At 40.7% G+C, this 20,868-nt stretch overlaps 1 pseudogene; it reads right to left on the bottom strand.

Moving 5' to 3' along the window:
* Nucleotides 1-17,577: 17,577 nt before the first annotated feature.
* Nucleotides 17,578-18,484, bottom strand: LOC127424588 (SLA class II histocompatibility antigen, DQ haplotype D alpha chain-like; annotated as a pseudogene).
* Between the last annotated feature and the right edge of the window lie 2,384 nt (nucleotides 18,485-20,868).

Here is a 20,868-nt window from a genome sequence, read left to right as displayed (position 1 = left end):
GCAGTAAATCCATGTGTTTGTTTGCGTGGGAACAGTGACAGCAAAATAGTGCTGGCTCGCTCACTCCAGCCCAAACAGCTCCTAGCAAATGCTCATTATTCAGTAACAACCTTTTAAATGACCATTTATAAGACAAAAAGTCACCACTAAAGCTGTTGACTGTACATCATGATTCAACTGTGAGAAACTTCAAACTCACTTAATTGTGTACATAAATTAACATACAATTGCAAGTGATCACAAATAAAGTAAGTAAAATCCATATGAACGCTCTTGGTGGCATTAATAATCATAAATATACACTGCACAAGCTGAAAAATACATTACAATGAGATGAGTGTTGATTTATAATCTCACACATACACTTTTCTCTTTACTGCCCTCTAAGTGAGTCAGGTCCATATGGACACACATATTAGGATACAGGGACAGTATCTTAAGACCCTAATGACATAAGGCTGCTAAATCGCACTGTTACATCCCATTCATACTGTAGCTCGACCCTTCACATGTTCACACTGCAATAGAACCTAATTACGGTCAGTTCAGTTTCTTTTCCCAGGGGCTGCTATTGCCAATACATCTGCTGTCACTTTATTATTTTACCTTTCACTGTTGTTGTATCTTAATGTTTTGCTGCTTGCTTTTAGATTAATATTTACCATCCATATCTCATGTCACTTGGGGAAGTTGTCATAAGGGCTAATTTCAGTTAACCTTCTGTAGCGACAGTCGTTAAGGAAGACACGGGAGGCAGGTTGCTCTACTCACAGGTAAGGCTTTTTAATGACCACACTGATCTCAGCTTCACAATAATAAATTCTCAGCTTCACAATAATAATCTCTTCAACTTCACAATAATAAACTCTCAGCTTCACAATAGTGATCTCTTCAGTGTCACAATAATAAACAGCTTCACAGTAATAACTGTGGGGACCCAGGCTCTCTCTCCTGTCTGCTGGCGGTGTGGCTCTTTTATGCTGCTCTCCCCGTGCTCACTGTAATTAGAGACAGGTGTTAGACATAATCTAGCTCAGGTGCAAGCGCCCTTACCGCTTTCTCTCTCTCCGGAGAGACGCTTGACCACGCCCCCGCTGCCACACCTTCCTATACTGTGAAATGTAAATTTTTGACTAAAATCACTTTTTTTCCAATTTATAATAAGAAATAGTTTCCTTTATCTGAGCAGACTTGGTGACTTTTCCTCCATTTGCCATCTGAACAAAAAAATTATTTAAAATTTTACTTGATTCGATAAATCTAAGTAGTCGTAAAAAAAGCGACACCTTTACTGTTCGTGGTCAAAATTTACTGACCATATGAAATTCATAGCAAAGACTAAAAAACTGAGCAATTTTTTAGTATTATTGATTTGTCAAGTACAATAAGTAAATCAGCCATAATGCAGAACACACACACACATAAATGAGTGGGTAAGACCATGACATATCCACAATGCAGCACACAAACAGAAATAAATGGGTGAGACTAACACAGCCAGAAGGCATAACACAGATCACAACACACAGACACATTCACAAACACACACACACACACACATACATAACACACACAGAACAAAAAACAAAGTCTTCTGTTTTATACACTAATCGAATTTTCACAGTCCATTGCTGTTGATTTCTGTTTATTACTGTTCGCTTTCTTAGCATTATATTTAATTTACTTTAAGTTATTAAATGTTGATGTTAGAAATAAATGATTGGTAACAAAATTATTATTCTATGTCTTTTCTTTGTAACACCAGGTCAGGTTTGACTGTAAGCATAATGTGACAGTTGCAATAACTGACATTTCAAAACAGTTAGAAAACAAACAAATGCTGAACTTTGACAAATAATAGTTTTACAATGTCTAAATATATACCTAAATGCATAATTTGTGATAAAATTTAGAATTACTACACAGAACACTGCAGCCATTTACAGTACTGGCTATTAGTGTCATAATTCATTTTCAAGTCATGCTATTTTTTATTTTTTTTCACCAGATGGCAGCAATCTGCCCCCAATTTTCTCTGTTTCAACTTGACAGAAATGTAGGTTTTTTTACTGTTTTGAAGTTATATAAATTTGCTGATTTTGAGAATTTTTGATTGGCAAAATCGAGAATTTTTTCATATAAATAACATAAAATACCAAGAGAAGTGCATCATTTTATTGTGTTTACTCCAGGGAAGAAGAAATATTTTCATTTCTTTAAAAAATAAAAATAAAATTGAAAATAAATTACGCAAACAGTAAAGTAAGCGGCCCTTCTTTAACAGAAGAGAAAGATTACTTTTTTATTTTCTAGTAGTGGTTTTGTACACTAAGTTCAATATCCTCTAAAAATATGATATATTTTTTTTTTGCTGAATCCTATCCTTTAAACTAAAATTTCAATATCATCATATTTTTGCATATTTAGAGGTCTTAGGTAAAAAAGTGAACACAAGAAGACCAACACATTCAGGCAAGGGTCACCCATATTTAATGAAGGTTGACTTTAACCAAAAGATTGAACTGTATTCTCAGGACAAGTATATTTTTCATAAATAATAGTTATTAGTTCATTTATTAACTAGAATATTTTTTGGCCAAAACAATGATTTGAATTTTCTTTTTTTATTATTTCTTTTTTTTTATCATAAATTATTTTCTTTTTTCTTTTTTTCTCATAATTTTTTGACGTTAAAATGTTGCTGAATAACCTCTACTAGGCTGTTTAATGGCAGTTTCCATTGTAAAACTTACCCCATATAGTGTGACAATATACCCCGCTATTGGGGCTCAACTTACTGTATCTCTTTCATGGGCAAAAACAGTGGAAATTTTCAACAGCTATTTTGTAGCCAAGACTTTAAAGAAATATTTCACCCAAAAATGAAAATCCTCTCATCATTTACTCACCCTCATGCCATCCCAGATGTGTATGACTTTCTTTCTTCTGAAGAACACAAATGAAGATTTTTAGAAGAATATTTCAGCTCTGTAGGTCCATACAATACAAATGAATGGGTGCCAGAATTTTGAAGCTCCAAAAATCCCATAAAGGCCACATAAAATAATCCATAAGACTCCATTGGTTAAATCCATGTCTTCAGACATGATATGATAGATGTGGGTGAGAAACAGATCAATATTCTTCTTCTTGTGTTTTTGGTGATTCACATTCTTCATGCATATCACCCCCTACTGGGCAGGGAGAAGAATTTCTATAAAAAAAAAAAAAAAGGACTCACCCACATCTATTATATCACTTCTAAAGATATGGATTTATCCACTGGAGTCATATGGATTACTTTTATGTGGCCTTTATGGGAATTTTGGAGCATCAAAAGTTTGGTTCCCATTCACTTGCATTGTATGGACCAAAAGAGCTGAAAGGATTTTCTAAAAATCTTAATTTGTGTTCTGAAGAAGAAAGAAAGTCATACACATCTGGGATGGCATAAGGGTGAGAAAATGAAGAGAGAATTTTCATTTTTGGGTGAACTATCCCTTTAAGGTACAATAAGTGGCTGGTTACAGAAAATAAACCGTGATAACTATTTATTGTAAAAAGTGTAAAAAGCTTGACAACTAGCTCCCATCTCCCCTATATTGTTTCATATACTGTATGTATATTATTTATATTTTATTTGATATTGTATTAAGCTTTTATATGTCAGGTTATTTGTCTGTCTGTTGCTGATGTAAATGTCTGTCTTGAAGAAGAATTATACTTGGTACACTGTACTCTTTAAAAGCTTTGACTTGACTCAAAGAGCATTCATTCAACAGCACTCCACCTCTGTCTGATACACCTCACTGGGTGAGTGAGAGCGAGCAAGCAAGTCCAGGCACAATGTGCAGGGCTTTGCATGTGTATAAAGGTGAGCTGCATCCATCATCCAGAACTGTTTCAGTGGACGAGGACATTAGTTACAGCAGCAGCGACCTGTTCAGGTCTGTCACAGGCAATATCTGCAAAATGACACCTTCCACTTCGCTGATGAATACACACACACACACACACACACACACACACACACACACAAACATGTGCCTGAGCTGTTACTACGGGGCATTCAGCAACAGAGCAAGAGCTTGATTTTGGAACAGGAGGAGGCAGAGGGAGAGAAAGAGTATTTTAAAAGGTAGCTGCTGCAGCCTCAGGCCAACACAGAGAGGTTCAGGAGGAGTGACTTCTCCTGAAGTCATGCAGATCCTTAATTAGGACACTTCCAGGGGCCTACTACATTAATCATTCATAACCTATATTCATTAAATCACACGATTATACAAACATACACATTTGCATATTACACCACTACTTACAATGTGTACATTGCATATTGTCTGTAAATTCTGTATATTTTCTGAGTTTTATAGTTTGTCACAGAGTGTACTTAGTTAATGTGTATTAGTTATTGTCATAGTTCTATTACCGACAGCATGATAACTTGTGAAACATTTCAGTGCTACCCCAAATAAGCTGAACTTAAAGAACACTAAAGAGGGAAGGTACTAGAAGTGCCAGCATAGGCAAAGGATTGGAGGGGGACGGGTGACATGTCTCCCACAATGCTGTGAAGGGGGTAAATTACCCCCCCCCCCCCCCAAATCGTGCGTATGTCCTTGTTTATATATTCTATATATATATTCTATATATATTTATGTCAACGCTGAAAATAATTTTGTATGAGATACCTTGCAATTGTATGACTGTGAGTGTCATAGTCAGACAAAAAACTTAAGTCTACCCTCCGTTGTATGATTTGGTATCGCACGACTATTGTGCAATCCGCTCTAGCACAGACAGCTGTATCATGTGGTACCTGTTACTTTTCTAAGGCGCTGGCCAGGATGGGTCAGTCATAGTTGTTTATTATTACTAAATGAGGATTTTGACAAATGCTTTTATGGATAATGCTGAAGCGGATTTCCATTCACAGATATGAATCCTTGCAATTATCAGTTCCCTATCTGTCACTCACTTAATGTTGTGTTGATGTAGTGACACTAGGGGTCACTCTTGGGAGCCCGAGACACCTCTGGTCTTTGATAAAAGGCCAGTGAAAATTGGCGAGTGGTATTTGCATGCCACTCCCCCGGACATACGGGTATAAAAGGAGCTGGTATGCAACCACTCATTCAGATTTTCTCTTCGGAGCCAAACGGTCATGCTCACTAAGCTGAATTCTACTGTTCATTCACCTCTGCTGGATCTGACGGCGCATTTCAGCGGCTTCTCCATCCTCTGCACTGGTGCACTGCAGAGAACGTCCCTGGGCGCTTCATCAGAAAACAAAGAGAGTATATTTTCTGATAGAGCCTTTTCCTCTAAAAGAGTATATTCCTCTAAAAGAGCGGCACACACGGAACGTCTTTTTAAAGATGCCTTTCCGATTGTGTGTTATTCCTTGTTGCGGTCGTTATCTCTCAACTTCGGATGGTCATGATCGCTGTCTTTCGTGTCTGGGCGCGACCCACACGGAGGCAGCGTTTGTGGATGGTTCATGTTCTCATTGCGAGAACATGACCATGGCAACGTTGCGGTCGCGGCTTGCTTTCGTAAGAAATACCCTCGGTCCTTCTACCTACGGGTATGAGGCCAGCGCAGCTAGCACTGGGGGTGATTTGGGGACCCCAATTGGTCGCCTCCGCCGGGTATCCCCCGTGGACCTCCCATTCTCCAGCACGCTCGTCTGCCCCAGTCGGGCTTCCGGATGAGTTCGCCGGCTCGTCTCACGGCGAGTCTGACTTCTTGTTCGGAGCCCGCAAAGATGATGAGCTCTCAAGCACAGCATCGGAAAGCGGGCTTGTCCAGTCAGATGCAGGAGCCTCAGCTGGGCTCCCCCCCTCGGGGACGATTGCCCAGTCACAGGCTGATGCCGAAATGAGGGACATGCTTTCCTGGGCGGCCGCGAGCATCGGGTTAGAGTGGAACCCTCCGCTCTCCCCTGAACCATCGCGGCTTGATGATTGGTTCCTGTGCTCACGGTGCCGCTCAAAGCAGCCATGCCCCGCTCCAGTACTTTCTTCCCGGAAGTGCATGAGGAGCTGATGAAATCATGGGAGGCACCTTTTACTGCCTGGCCCCGATTCCGCAGTTCCCCCGCTCTCACTAACCTCGATGGCGGGGCGGCCAGGGGCTCTACGGCGATTCCCCCGGTGGATAAGGCGCTCGCGGTGCACCTATGCCCACAGAGCGCCGCCATCTGGCGTGGATGCCCTAAGCTCCCGTCCAAGCCCTGTAGGCTCACGTCGTCCCTGACGGCTAAAGCCTACAGCGCTGCTGGACAAGCCACCTCTGCCCTGCATGCCATGGCTCTCCTGCAGGTCCACCAGACCAAGGTGTTGAAAGAACTGCACGAGGGTAGTTCCACCCCAGATTTGATGCAGGAACTGTGCTCGGCAACCGATCTCGCTCTCCGAGCGACGAAGGTCACGGCGCGGTCTCTCGGGTGGACGATGGCTATATTAGTGGTCCAGGAGCACTCAACCTGGTCGAGATTGGTGAGGCCGACAAGACACGGTTTCTTGCTGCCCCCATTTCCCAGGCTGGCCTATTCGGCGACACCGTCGAGGACTTTGCCCAGCAGTTCTCGGCGGTGAAGCTGCAGACGGAGACTATCCAGCACATCCTGCCCCGGCACGGCTCAAGATCCTGCACCCCGTCTGCTCGTCGCCAAGGGCGTCCCCCTGCAGTGACTGCTCTGGCTCCATCGCAGCCCGCCCCTTTGGCCCGGCCCCGGCGTGGAGCCCACCGCAGGAAGAAGATGCCACCCATCTCACAGTCAGCGCCTAAGAACCCATGGAGGTCATCAAAGCGCCCCTGAGATGGGCGACCCAAGGACGAAGGAACCCACTCACCTGGTAAGAGCTGGTAAGAAGACCACTCCATCCCCCGGTGGAGGGCCGGGTGGAAAATCTTTTGTTGCCTTTTTGTTTGATTTCACCGCATGCCCAAGTGGCTGCAGTACCCAACAGTTCAGCAAAAGAGCGGTTTCCTTCCTCCCTGGGTCACATACCTGGTGTGCACGGTCTTCATCACGACTACCGTCCACAGGTTTTTCCTTGCAGGATTGGTGCTCCAGCGGTGGTCTTTCCACCCCTGAGCACCCAGCTGTGGCACCTCGAGCTCCGCCCCACTGCTCCGCCCCACCTGCCGGTACGTCCGATGACGTTGTCCCCTTGGTCCCCCTTGCACGGAACTTGGATGCGTGGCTTGCGCTTTCCAATCCATCGCGATAGCTGATCCGGACCGTTCGACTCGGCTACGCAATTCAGTTCGCCAGGCACACAACGTCATGTGAGTGACAGATAGGGAACATCATGGTTACTTGTGTAACCTCTGTTCCCTGATGGAGGGAACGAGACGTTGTGTCCCTCCTGCCACAACGCTGAACTACCCGCTTAAATGGCCGGACCTTATATCGGCTCCTCAGCATAAAACCTGAATGAGTGGTTGCATACTGAACGGACCTTTATACCATACCTTTTATACCCATATGTCCGGGGGAGAGGCATGCAAATACCACTCGCCAATTTTCATTGGCCTTTTATCAAAGACCAGAGGTGTCTCGGGCTCCCAAGAGTGACCCCTAGTGTCACTACATCGACACAACGTCTCGTTCCCTCCATCAGGGAATGGAGGTTACACAAGTAACCATGACGTTTTCATTAAAAAAATACTATCCAGTGTAAATATGTCTCCAATGAGATATAAAATGTTCTGAGATTCAAATGCAAAACAGTGAGTTGGCAATGCTGACATGTGGTACCTGTTACTTTTCTCAGCGCTGGCTAGGATGGGCCAATCACAGTTGTTCATTATTTCTGGATAAGGATTTTTATGATAGTTTTATAAATACTGCTGAGGCGGATTTCCATTATCAATTGCAATTTTCAGTTTTTATTAAAAATAACTATCTAGTGTAAAATGTCTGCAATAAGTTATAAAACGTTTTGAGATTTAAATGCAGATGCATGGAGGATTTGGTTTCAGAGCGTCAAGCACCCCCTGCAGGAATAAAACTTTGTGTCTCATAAGACACAGTCAGTGACTGACAACATGTGCATTTTCGGTCTGTAGGTCTGTTCCCCATCCAAAATATATGCATTTTTAAAGCATGAAATGTATCACATGAGTGTCCATAGAAATGATCAGTTGTTGTTTTGATTTTATTTTTTAATGATTTTATTTTAATAAACAAAATTAGAAATAGCATCTTAAAACCCCTATGAAAACCGTACTTAGGATCCTTCCCATGACCCAAAATTAAGTGTGAAAAATGCTTTTTATATTAATAATTACTACTACTACTACTGTTAATAATAATAATAATAAATTAATAATTACATTTGAACTAATTTACAAGATTTTTTAACTGTTTTTAAAAAATATTTGAGATGTTGTTTATGAGTATGAATATATATATACAGTGTGTGAGCGTACACTTTTTTCTGCATAGGAGACAAGTCATTTTTGACCTGTTAATCCAATATGAGGAAATTGTGTGTAACCTCTTTTTAAAGTTAGAAGTATTGTTATTGGATTAGACTCCTCTGTGATCACATATTCAGTTGCTCTTAACGTGGTCTGGGTATAAATTACCCTGCCTTTGAAATTTTGTACTTATGCACTCATACTTCTGGACAGACTTTGAAAAGCATGGATGTTTTCATGACACTGGTATCCAATTAGTCGGGCTTTAAAATTCATTTTATGCAGTTAAGCTTACAGTATGCAGAGAGAGTTCAACTAGAGATTACTGTCAGGCAAAACAAGCAAATTAAAAGATCCTAGGTAGGATATGAAATCTTCTAAAGCCTAAAGCAACCATTTTAAATAACATTATTATCATTGATCTCCATATCTGAAGAAATAGAAAGGCTACAGCTCTACTGTGTTGCCTCACTATTCTTCCCACACATCTGGAGTGGATGGCTGTCCAGCTGACATGAATTATGCGTGACTGAAGAGCACCAATCTAAACAACACAGGGGCTCAAAATCTGATCTCTTTGCTTTAGGTCATCTGATTTTACACTCTAACTCTTTCCATTTTTCATGAAATCGGTGAAGCAGTTTTGGGAAACAGAAAAAAAAAAAAAAAAAAAAAAAAAAGCCATAGAAATAACAAGGGGAAAACGTAAACGTTGAGAGCATAATCCATTTTTGCCCAGCAATCCTCTAAGCACCACAATTATAATCTGATGGATGGATGAGAAAGCATACATACTGTACATCTCTTGAGCTCACTCACTTGAGGGCTGGACAACAAAAAGAACAGAGTGGACTAAATTGTTCCCTTGCAAAACAATTTTTCTATCCACCAACTGAGTCACAGACACTCAATTATACTGTACGAGCAGATGTACAGTAAGTATAAATTCTTGGCTCTGCATCAAATAACATTCCAAGACATCCCATTATAGAAGGCAAGGACTGCCAAACAAATCAAAATGACACTTTAGTAAAAGCTTTGCCAAATTCATGATCAGCAGAGGATGACTAGTAAATGGAGGACTGTAGAGATCATTTCTTTTACTTTCTTGTATGGTACTGTACAATCAAGGGTCAGTGTTTGGCTGATTAGCTCGCACCCCTCTAGATGCCGTAACTACACAATTTTGTTGCCACAAATTATCCATCTCCATTGACTGCCACTCAAAAGTAGCTGAGCATTATTATATTATAGAATGTATGCCAGTAAAATAGTTGTTTTGTCAGTGATTTTTTTTAGGGTTCTTACAAGCGTGAAATGACTTACTTTTTCCATGCTGTCTTTTACATCACAGCTCAGAGTACTCGCTATGAACAGCTTATGTTGCGTTCCGTTCAAAGTCGGATGTGGGATATTCCTAAATTATACCTCCAATCTCTGCCCATAAATGCATTCCATTGAGAGATGCTCAGAAACTAGAAGAATTTTGCAACATTCCTGCTTAGCATGTGTTCGAGGAACCGAATTGCGGAGGATAAACAACGCTATGCAATGTTGGCATTTGTTCTAGGTGTACTATCATCAAAAGAGAGTAAAACTTACTGTTTTACATACCTGTCTTGGCACACGTTAGCTAAACAAGCTTTATTATTGTGTAATTTAGGAACTGTGATACACTGATGCATCTTATTTGCTTGTAAGTGATTGTCTCTCTGGGTGCTGCCACATTCGTGTTATGTCATGCACGTGCATCCCGGTGAAATCGGAGTTGTGGATTTCAGCATGTTTCCAAGTTGGAAGTCCAACTTCAAGTGGCATTCCATTGCACTTTTCCAAAATTCTGACTTTCCTGGTTGAATGGAAAACAGTATTAGGACTATGTGCATTCTCGTGCTGCAATCAGCCAATCAGCATTGTCAAGACATTGTCTTTTTTTCTGCAGCTCACGAGAAATTAGACACATGATATTTACGACTAAGGTGATTGGCTCAGAAAAAAAGAACAAAAAAACTGGAACTGCCTGTGAGCAAAAAATTCAAATCAATTACTTCCGGGACTACATGCGCCAGCTGCACAACTGCCATTGAGATTATTTGGAATGTTGGTGAATAGAGGTTTTATAGTCCTCATTTGGGTAAAACAAATGAGTAGCATTTTTGAGTGCCTGACACCGCATGGAGACAAGAATCATACTGAGTATCAACCCATCCAGGAGTTCAAAGCAGTGTGATAAAAATGTTGACTGTTGTATCTCTACAGATTAAAAAATTAATGACAGTCAACAACAAAACCAGGCAGCGAACGTGTGCATTCCGTAGCATGTATGTAGCAATTCAGCATGTGCATTTTTATAGCCATTACATCCTAGAGCAAATGTTAAGTATAGCTGGATGTAAAGGGTGACTGTTAATTAAATAAAATGAGAAGTGTTTAAAAGACCTTTTTATATGATTACAATCATAAAAATGTGTGTTATCTTGCACAAATACAAGAACCATATTTTGACATTTTTGAGTCAGTGTATTTAGTTTCTCGCTTGGGCATTGGAAGCGTGTGCAGCAGCAACCAGAAGTCAAGAGAGTGTCCCTAAGGAACTATTACTGAATAGAATTCCCTCACGCACAAGCTAATATTGTGCGTGGAGACATTTAGCCCATCAGCTGACCGGCTGAGTGCTGCACGAGCTAAGGAAAACTGCAGTGCATCTGCACAACACGCAGAATACCAATTAGCTTTAGTCGCATCCTCTCTCTCTCTTTCTACACAATCCTTGTGGGGACATTTGGTCCCTACAATATATTGTAGGCAAAACCTGACCCAGGTGCACATGCACAGGCTCAAAAGCTCAAAAGTGGTGAAAGTGACATTTCCACATTTTAGACAATAAACTGGCCTGTTTCAACTGTTTAAAAAACAGTCTATTTCTGAAGGGCTTGTCATCAGTCAATTAATCAATCAATTAATATTTTAAAAAACTTTTTCTACCATAGAAAAAATTATTTTTTTATATAATGCTCTCAGAGCATGCATGATGACTGAAGATTGCGTTGAAGTCTTCATTTGAGATCAACCCAAGGCCATGAAGTTGATATTGGATCCCTGTACTTGTTGATGACATAACCTTTACATATAATGGCACCCTACATATAAAAGGGGCCTACAATTATTTCTGCACAGCACAGTAGTCTGCTCTCTGTTATCCTCTTTGTGTGGCTGTCAGATCCTTCGATAACGCTCTAGCCATGATCATAATACTATAATAGGATGCCATCTGCTGGCTACAGCTCTGAATGATGGTCCAGTACATTTCATACAGTTCATGATCTAAATCATGTGGATTCAATCATATCAAATGTAAAGGACAGAGCATTTTTTTTTTCAAATGCATTTAATTGAATGTGTCCAGTAGATTTCAGATGCACCTAATAAATAGCTTGGCTGGATTCCAGACTTACTTCTGGATCTGATTGATTTTGGACATGCATTTGCTTCTATCGAACAGTCAGAACAAAACCCTGATCTCTTTTCATGGTCAGGAATATCTGATGAAGCGGATTACAAGTAAAACCATTCCAAGAGTCAATGTTTCCTCCATGACTAAGCTTCTTAGGGAGACACAGTGGAACGGTGCCAGAAATGATCTTTGCTGTTAGATTAGTTTCTGTGTGCAAAAACTGCACTTTCTTGACACAAGAAATTCTGTTTAAAACAGAAAACAGTAGGCACTGAGAAGGTGTATCAAGCCTTGACAAGTTGGCCATTTATATATGTCTTTGATGATACAAATAATGTGGGGAGAAAATAAGATGGCTACCAGTGCTATACAGATTAATTTAATTGTAATGATCTGAAAAAAAAAAAAGATATTTTCTGGACATCAAGTAGCAGATTCACTCGTTAAGTAAAATTGTCAAGACAGTGACAGTGAGACAATGAGACCCAAAAGCAGAGGAACAGTTCAAAGGATTTATTAACAATAAATATTCACTTCAAATGTGCCGGTAAAGACTGAGGATCCCAGCACCAGCTGCAGTTGTGGGGAGAAGTTTGTGGATGCATGCGTGCCGTGGCCACACAATGAGCAAATCCGTGAATAGTGTGTTCGTAGGCGAGTGTGTGCATTGTAGAAGTCAGGAGCAGATTCGCAGGAATCCGCAGTTGAAGCGTAGTGAGGTGCGCAGCACAGCACACAGCAGACTGAAAGGCAATCGCTCTCCCGACACACAGGCAGAGATGGGCAACCAAACAGATACACGAGACAGGACCAACTAGGCCTGAGAGAGTGAGGTAAATTACTTCACACCAAATAACAATCTAGCAAAGATACTGAGAAAATGAAGGGCAGAATTCTGCCCAAAAAAGCGACACAAATTGGGGTCCTCTGTCAGAAACCACATTGACCGGGAGGCCACGAATGCGGAAGACATGGTTTATGACTGCTACCGCTGTCTCCCTTGCTGTGGGTAATTTGGGGAGAGGAATTAAATGAGCCACTTTCGAGAATCGGTCAACTACAGTCAAAACGACTGTGTTGCTATGAGGGGGAGACCAGTTACAAAGTCCATGGCTATGTGTGACCAGGGTCTCGAAGTGACAGACAGTGGTTGGAGGAGCCCATCCAGGGGTTTACAGGAGGTCTTATTGGTCATGCAAACAGGGCAAGCGGCTACGACAGGCGTACATCCCACACAAGCAATGGCTAACTGAATCATTGTCTAATGAGCGTCTGGGTGCGAGTCGCCCCTGGATGACAAGCAACGTTTGATAAGTGACCCCTCTGTTGGACGTGCGTCCAACTGATCGTGGAAAAAATAACTGACGTGCTGGGCACGTAGCGGGGGGCATGGTGTTTTGTAGCGCAGCACAGACTTTAGCCTCCACCTCCCAGGATACCATGCCACCACTCGAGTGGTGGGTAGGATGGTATCCGGTGGGACGGTGGAGGTCTCAACCTTGAAAAATCGAGACAAAGTGTCAGGCTTCACGTTCTTAGAGCCCAGGTAATATGAGAGAACAAAATTAAAACATGTGAAAAATAGTGCCCAGCGAGCCTGTCTAGAGTTAAGGCATTTGGCCCCCGAACCCTCAGTGACGCTACTCCCTCAAAGCCAACCGGACAGCCAGAAATTCTTGGTTACCGAGATTGTAGTTTGGGTCTGCTGGTGTTAAGTGGTGCGAAAAAGAATCACACGGATGCATCTTTCCATCCGAGGAAGAGCGCTGCAACAGGACCGCTCCGACACCAACCTCACACGTGTCCACCTCCACAATGAACTGACATGCAGTTTGGGGAGTAACAAGTATAAGTACGGTAGAAAATCACTCCTTTAATTTAGAGAACATGGCCTCAGCCTGTGGGGACCAACAAAAGTCAGTGGTGGAGGTGAGATCCGTCAGAGGTGTGGCGAGTTGGCTTTAATTCCGAATAAATCTCAGATAGAAATTAGCAAACCACAGAAACCTCTGCAAAGCCTTGCGAGAATCTGGAGTTGGCCAATCGGAGATGGCTTTGACTTTGGCACACTCCCTCGGACGAAACAATGAACCTCAGGAACGGAACCGACTGTGCTTGAAAAGCGCAGTTCTCTGCCTTGACAACAGCTGATTCTCTAGCAGTCGCTGAAGCACCTGCCTGATGTGCTGAACTTGGTCCTGGATATTCTGGGAGAAGAGCAGAATATCATCTAGATATACAAACACAAAACAATCAACCATGTCTCTAAGCACTTCATTTACGAGCCCCTGGAAGACGGCGGGGGTGTTGACCAATCCAAAAGGCATGACCAAATATTCAAAGTGCCCCCTATGGGTGTTAAAAGCCATCTACCACTCATCCCCCTTCCTAATCTGGACAAGGTAATAAGCGTTGCATAAGTCCAATTTTGTAAAGACGGACGGTCCCTGCAAGAGTTTGAAAGCTGAGGACATCAATGGCAAAGGACAAAAATTCTTCTTCAAGGGTGTTGCACTCACCAGTAATCCCCTTCCTACTGAAGAGCGGTGTCTTTTACTGGACAGGAAGCAGAGAAATGACCAGACCGGGCACAATGAAAGCATAATCCTTGAACAAGGCATCGCAGCTTCTTCTTATGCGAAATCCGAGTCCTCCCGACTTGCATTGGCTCTGTGTCAGGCCGTGATTCTGGTGACCTGGACGAAACAGTGGACTGGGTTGGATGGCCAGCCACCCGGGTAGGTGGAGAGCGACATCAATGGCATAGGGCCAGACGTTGATCTACTTGGATAGCTAGATCCACCAAATCGTCGAAGCATGAAGGCAGATCCAAAGGATAGATTTCGTCCTAGATGTCGTTGGAAAACCCATGTAGAAACCGGTCCCACATGGCGTGATCGTTCCACTCACAAGAAGCAGCCAGGGTGTGAAACTCGATAGCATAATCTGAGACTCGCCGATCTCCTTGAGACAGTCTGGATAAGACCCTCGCCGCCTCCCGACCTTGAGCCAAGCGATAAAACACTTGGCTGAGCACCATTGAGAAGGCGTGAAAAGAAGCGCAACAGGGATGTCTGTTGTCCCACATGGCGGTCCCCCATTCACTGACTTTGCCGGTGAGGAGTGTGATCACACAAGAGGGCTGTAATGTGAAGAACAGGGAACATTGTGAAAGGAATGTGCTACAGGATCCTGCCTCACCTGAAAACGGGGTTGGAGGAGGGATACGAGCCTCTGAGCACCCAGAAATGTGGGGAACTTCCAGAGCCAGTGAGGGTGCTTGCTTCCTAAGTGGGACCAGCATCGTGAGGTTGGCAAGTTATTGAACGACAAAGGTGAGCTCAGCGAGCTGCGACAGCAACATCTGCAGAGCCCGGTTAGATGCAGAGATTTGAGCCTGCTGACGTCCCAGTAAAGCTCCCTGCTGAGAGAGGGCGGAATGAAGAATAGACTCCTCTGCTGGGTCCATACTTGGCTAGATTGTTCTGTCAAGACAGTACAAAGAGACCCAAGGGCAGAGGAACAGTTCAAAGGATTTATTAACAATAAATATTCACTTCAACTATGCCAGCGAAGACTGAGGATCCTGGCACCGGCTGCAGTAGCGGGAAGAAATTTGTGGTTGCGTGTGCACCATGGCTGTGCAATGGGCAAATCTGTGAAGTGTGTGTGTTGTGAAAGTCAGGAGCAGATTCGTAGGAATCCTCCGTTGAAGCATAGTGAGGTGCAGAGAACAGCGCACAGCAGACTGGAAGGCAATCACTCAATAGCATGAAATCAACCTCGGAACATTACAATGAAGAAACACAAGTAATAAAAAAAATTATCCAACAAATGAAGCTAAATGATAGCAAGAAGTGGTTAAAAGCAGCCATGTTACATGTGCTTCATTTGTTTCAAGTGATAACCTTATTACATTTATATCAATTTGAAACTTTGTATTTATAACCAATAGGGTAGCAAGTAGACATTAGCCAAGAGGCTATAATTCTTTGTTGTTGTTTGTTGTTAAATATCTGAAGGGTTCACATTATGTAACATTGGAGGATACTATTAACTTCCTGCTGTTGCAAAACAATTAAAAGGAAATTATTGTTGTGAATACAATAAAGAAGAGAGACAAACTGTTTACAAGCTTCAGGGTTGCTTTAAGTTCAGTCAAATTAAATCAGTCTGGGAAAGGCCCAAAAATCTAATGGTCAAACCTGCATTAGTGATACCACCGCATTAAAAATGTGGACATTATCATGTGATTAGTAAATCAGTTTGATAATAGATCTCAAAACCATTTAACTCTTCAAACCTTTAAAGACTTTACTTGAAGGAAAATTGCCTTTTGCCTTTTTTAAAGAAAAGGAGGGATGAGTCTAAACCATTTCATCAACATTATGCCACAAATACTGTGATTGAGCTTAACTTGTATTGAACCTGGAATATTTCATTAATATTGGAAACTGTCATATGGTATAATGTAGGGCAAAATTTAACTGAGCTACTGGTATGAAAATAGCAGACTGGTCACAAATGTATACCATCTTTCCAGAGAGTGGAAATTCGAAAATACATGAGAAGCATTTTCACTGACATTTCTAAAAGCCTAGTCGATACTTCTTGGAAAGCAATTTCTGAGAGAACAAGCCACAGAAAGACTGGCGCTTTGACATGATTTTGGCAAGAAGTGCTAGAAAGGTTTAGCTTTAAAAAAAAAAAAGCCTTTTACTCAGTGGTCATTATTAGTTTTGTATTATTATTTGCATACATTTCCATACTTCAGATAGTTTAAAATCTTTATTTGAATGTCACAAAATAAATGAGATTGTTAAAATAAGTACAGTTTAAAATACAACACAATAAATATAAGGATGCATGAGAGCAACAGTTTGATGTTATTTGTATTATCCAGTTCTGAATAAAAAAAAGGTCTATGATTCAAATTCTACGACATTTTGCAGTTAATAAAGCTTTGAGAATGTAATGTACAGTAATTGAAAGTAAAAAAAAATTCCAGCAACTTTTTTTGCTGACTTCCAAATTTCCAAGTGTGATGTAGAAGTCAACTTCCAATTTAAAGGGATAGTTCACCCAAAAATTATCATTCTCTCATGATTTACTCATCCTCAAGCCATCCCAGATGTGTATGACTTTCTTTCTTCAGCAGAAAACAAAGATTTTTAGAAGAATATTTCAGCTCTTTAGTTCCTCACAATGCAAGTGAATGGTGACTAAAATTTGAAGATCTAAAAAGCACATAAAGGCAGCATAAAAGTAATCCATGTGGCTCAAGTGGTTAAATCCATGTGTTCAGACACGATATGATAGGTGTGGGTGAGAAACAGATCAATATTTAAGTCATTTTTTATCATAAATTCTCCTCCACACCCAGTAGGGGGTGATATGCACGAAGAATGCGAATCACCAAAAACAGAAGAAGGAGAAAATGAAAGTGAAAGAAAATGGGGCTTCTCACCCACACCTATCATATCATGTCTAAAGACGTAGATTTAAGCACCAGAGCTGCATTACTTTTATGTTGCCCTTATGTGGATTTTGGAGCTTAAAAATTTTGGCACCCATTCACTTGCATTTTATGGACCTACAGTGCTGAGATATTCCTCTAAAAATCTTTGTTTGTGCTCAGCAGATGAAAGAAAGTCATAGACATCTGGGATGGCATGAGGGTGAGTAAATGATGAGAGAATTTTCATTTTTGGGTGAACTAACCCTTTATGTAGATACAGTATCTACATCTAAATGTAAGCAGTTACTGTATATACAAGCAAAGATGTTCATGCAATCAAGCCCAGCATTCTGGAAAAAACACCACGTGACTTTTGAAACTTCTGTAATGGCAAGAGATTTGGCTTAATTTGATACTTTAAGAACAGTGTAGACAGGAACATATGGGGACAAAGAGGATGGGGTCATGGTACAGGATGGATTTGAATAGGCTTTGTACTGTTTCCCCATGATCAAAACAGCTTTTTATACAGTATGTGCTGAGCATGTGCACTGCCCACTGTGCCACAGCTCTGACCACTTGATGGCTCATCATTGAAGGAGAATCTTAGGAGAATAATCATATCAGTTGTAGTTGTTTCATTTAATGAGAAAGAAAGTTCCAGAAGCCACTCCCAGCAGCCCCAGAAGCAGACCCACTCCACAGAACACAGCTGGAACAACACTGGGCAGAACAACGTACACTTCTGAAACATACAAGCACATGATTGTGACCTTTACAGTTGACATAATTCAAATGTTATCATATGTGGTACCTCACCCCATGTTTTGGTCTCAAATTTGTTCTCAAGGGTTTTATGATACAGTGCAGCTGTAAATGTCTCCCTCTTCAGGACTGAACTTCAGAGTTGAAAAGATGTTGAAGGTTCCATCTATTTTTAGATGATACTAGCTTAGATTTATATTCTCTGTCACATTCACATTGTTCTTAGTCCATGAGATCACCACAGGCGGAGGGAAGAGTCCAGTCATATGACAGATGAGAGTGTTGGCAATACCCAGCATCACATTATCTTTAGAATATATGGAAGCCTCAGGTCTAGCTAGGAACACAAGAAAACATACAGGAGACTGATGCATATTTGCATATTAAAAACTGAATCTCTAGACTGTGTTACATTGACCTCAAGGAACAAAACTACAGGTGAACTTTTTTGTTAATGTTGCGCTGGCTAATATGGCAGTCGACACTGACACCTATGGTGTCGGCATGGATATAGCATTATGCAAAGGCAAAAGGTTTGGTTACTGATGCCACTGTAGAAACTGTAGAAATTAGCAGTCAGCCATGATTCATTTATTTTATAAGTGAAAGTGTTCAATAATAGGGTGGGGGGTGGAGGAAATGAGATACAGTGAGTACTATTCAGCTGGTCAAATGATCTCAACATGGCTTTTTGCTCAGTATGCTTTACCTGTTTGCCCTTTTGTGTTGTTGTAAGCTTAAGCAGCAGTTCTTGCTTGATTTTTTTCAATGGATGCCATTATTTTATACAATTCTTTTCTTTTGGAGTAAAACTTTTTTTAATTGGGGAAAAATTACTGAGTGCACCTTTAACCCTTGTGCTGTGTTGACATTTTTTACCTAATTTGATGTTCCTGGTCAAAAATGACCAGCCTATTAAAAATTGCTTATAAATCTATCATTATGCTATATTATCTCCAAATATTGGATTATATCTTTTTGTCAACTTGTTTTCTTTCAATTAGCACAGGTTTTTTTTTGTTTTTTGTTTTTTTTTTTGTTGAACTTATTGATCATAGGCCTCATTGACCTGAGCTTATGCACCTCTGAGTGAACAAAATAATTATTTTTGGATAATTTTGGCAATACTAAATAAAATATGAAAGCATTCTGTTCTATTTATCACATTAGTGTGCTTTAATGTTTAACCTGGAAGTTTGTTTTGAAATGCTTTTATTTTGTACAAAATGGCACAAAGTCACACTTGTGATGTTCCCGGTCAAAAATGACCGGCCACTGAAAATGAATGGGGGAGATCAAAAATAAGAGAAAAATTGAGCATAAAGGAGCATGTTCCTCATGTTCATTGTTCACATATGTGCATGTATGCTTGCAAACATAAAGGTCTCGGACCTGTGCTCGCGCACATACAGACACACACACACACACGTGCGCTATAAAGCACACTATGGGAGAGGTATTGATCACTCTCTGCAGGTCATGTGGAACAGTGTTTTGTAATTCTTCTCCGAGGGCGCCCAAGCAGTAGTTTTGGTGTCTCACTAATCTTACATATCTAATTCAGGTCAGCTCTACTAAGGAGCTCATTCGTTGTATCTCCTGCGTTAGATAAAGGAGTCATCTAAAACATGCAGTGATTCCCCTTCCCAGAATGATAGAGGAAAAACTGATACAGAGGTCTCATAAACACATCATCCAATCAGAATTTGATCCTACCTCTGAAATGACGGTATTTTGGCAAATATATTTTCTCCTTCATACATATTTAAATTTGTTGTAAAAATAAATAATGACAATATTTACAATTTATGACTCTATAACTCAGAGTTGTATATGAATACATGTAAAATTACATTGAAGTATTGCATTTGTGATAGAGGGAAAGAGAGCAAATGAGAAAGAGCTCAGAAAATCATTACCATTTTTAATGATTATGTATTTTAGTGCCTTCTTGTTTCTGTAGCCAGTTAAGTCTAGACCAGGCCAGGTCACTAAGATTGTACTTAAATGTACTCTTTTTTTCTTTATTTTTTTAAGATCATTAATTTCAGTCGGCTTTGGCTTTTTCTTTTTGTAAGCATTTTACCTGGAAAATTATGTTCATTGCTTTTATGTTGCAATGTTTACATACAATTTCTTGCATGTAATGACAGTACAGAATAACTACAATGAAAATTTGAATCATATGCTTTAAATGCATTTGCAGTTTTTCCTAAATATAACAACCATGGCATCTGGAGGTCAGTGAGGAAAATGCCTAGCACTAACCCTGTAACACGTGACAACCATAAAATATCATAATACTCTTTATTTTCATTTTCATCACTATATGTGTTGTTTTACCAACCTAACAAACCTCCTTTTGTGAAATGTTTTGCTTGAGAAGTGTGCTTGTGCAATATATTCTTTAAAATAAATGTCACTCGATTTGATATTTTGTTTTCGATTGATCGATTTCTGCTGCTGAACACAAACGAAGATAGAATATCTCAGCTCTGTATGTCCATATAATGCAAGTGAATGGTGACCAATTTTGGGTGAGAACAGACTAAAATATAACTTTTTTTATCTTGCCATTTTGTCTCTAGGCATGATAATAATTTCAAGTTTAATTACACTATTCCAATTACACCGTGTAATCAAGCTTAAAACCATGATCGCCAAGGAGACTGCTGATGTCAAGATTTATAGTGAAAACTGACTTATATTTTGGTCTGTTCTCATCCAAAACCGATTGGATCATTTCAGATGACATGGA

Source organism: Myxocyprinus asiaticus, chromosome 33 (assembly GCF_019703515.2).
Source record: "Myxocyprinus asiaticus isolate MX2 ecotype Aquarium Trade chromosome 33, UBuf_Myxa_2, whole genome shotgun sequence".
Classification (NCBI taxonomy): domain Eukaryota; kingdom Metazoa; phylum Chordata; class Actinopteri; order Cypriniformes; family Catostomidae; genus Myxocyprinus; species Myxocyprinus asiaticus.
This window is presented reverse-complemented; position numbering and strand designations above follow the sequence as displayed.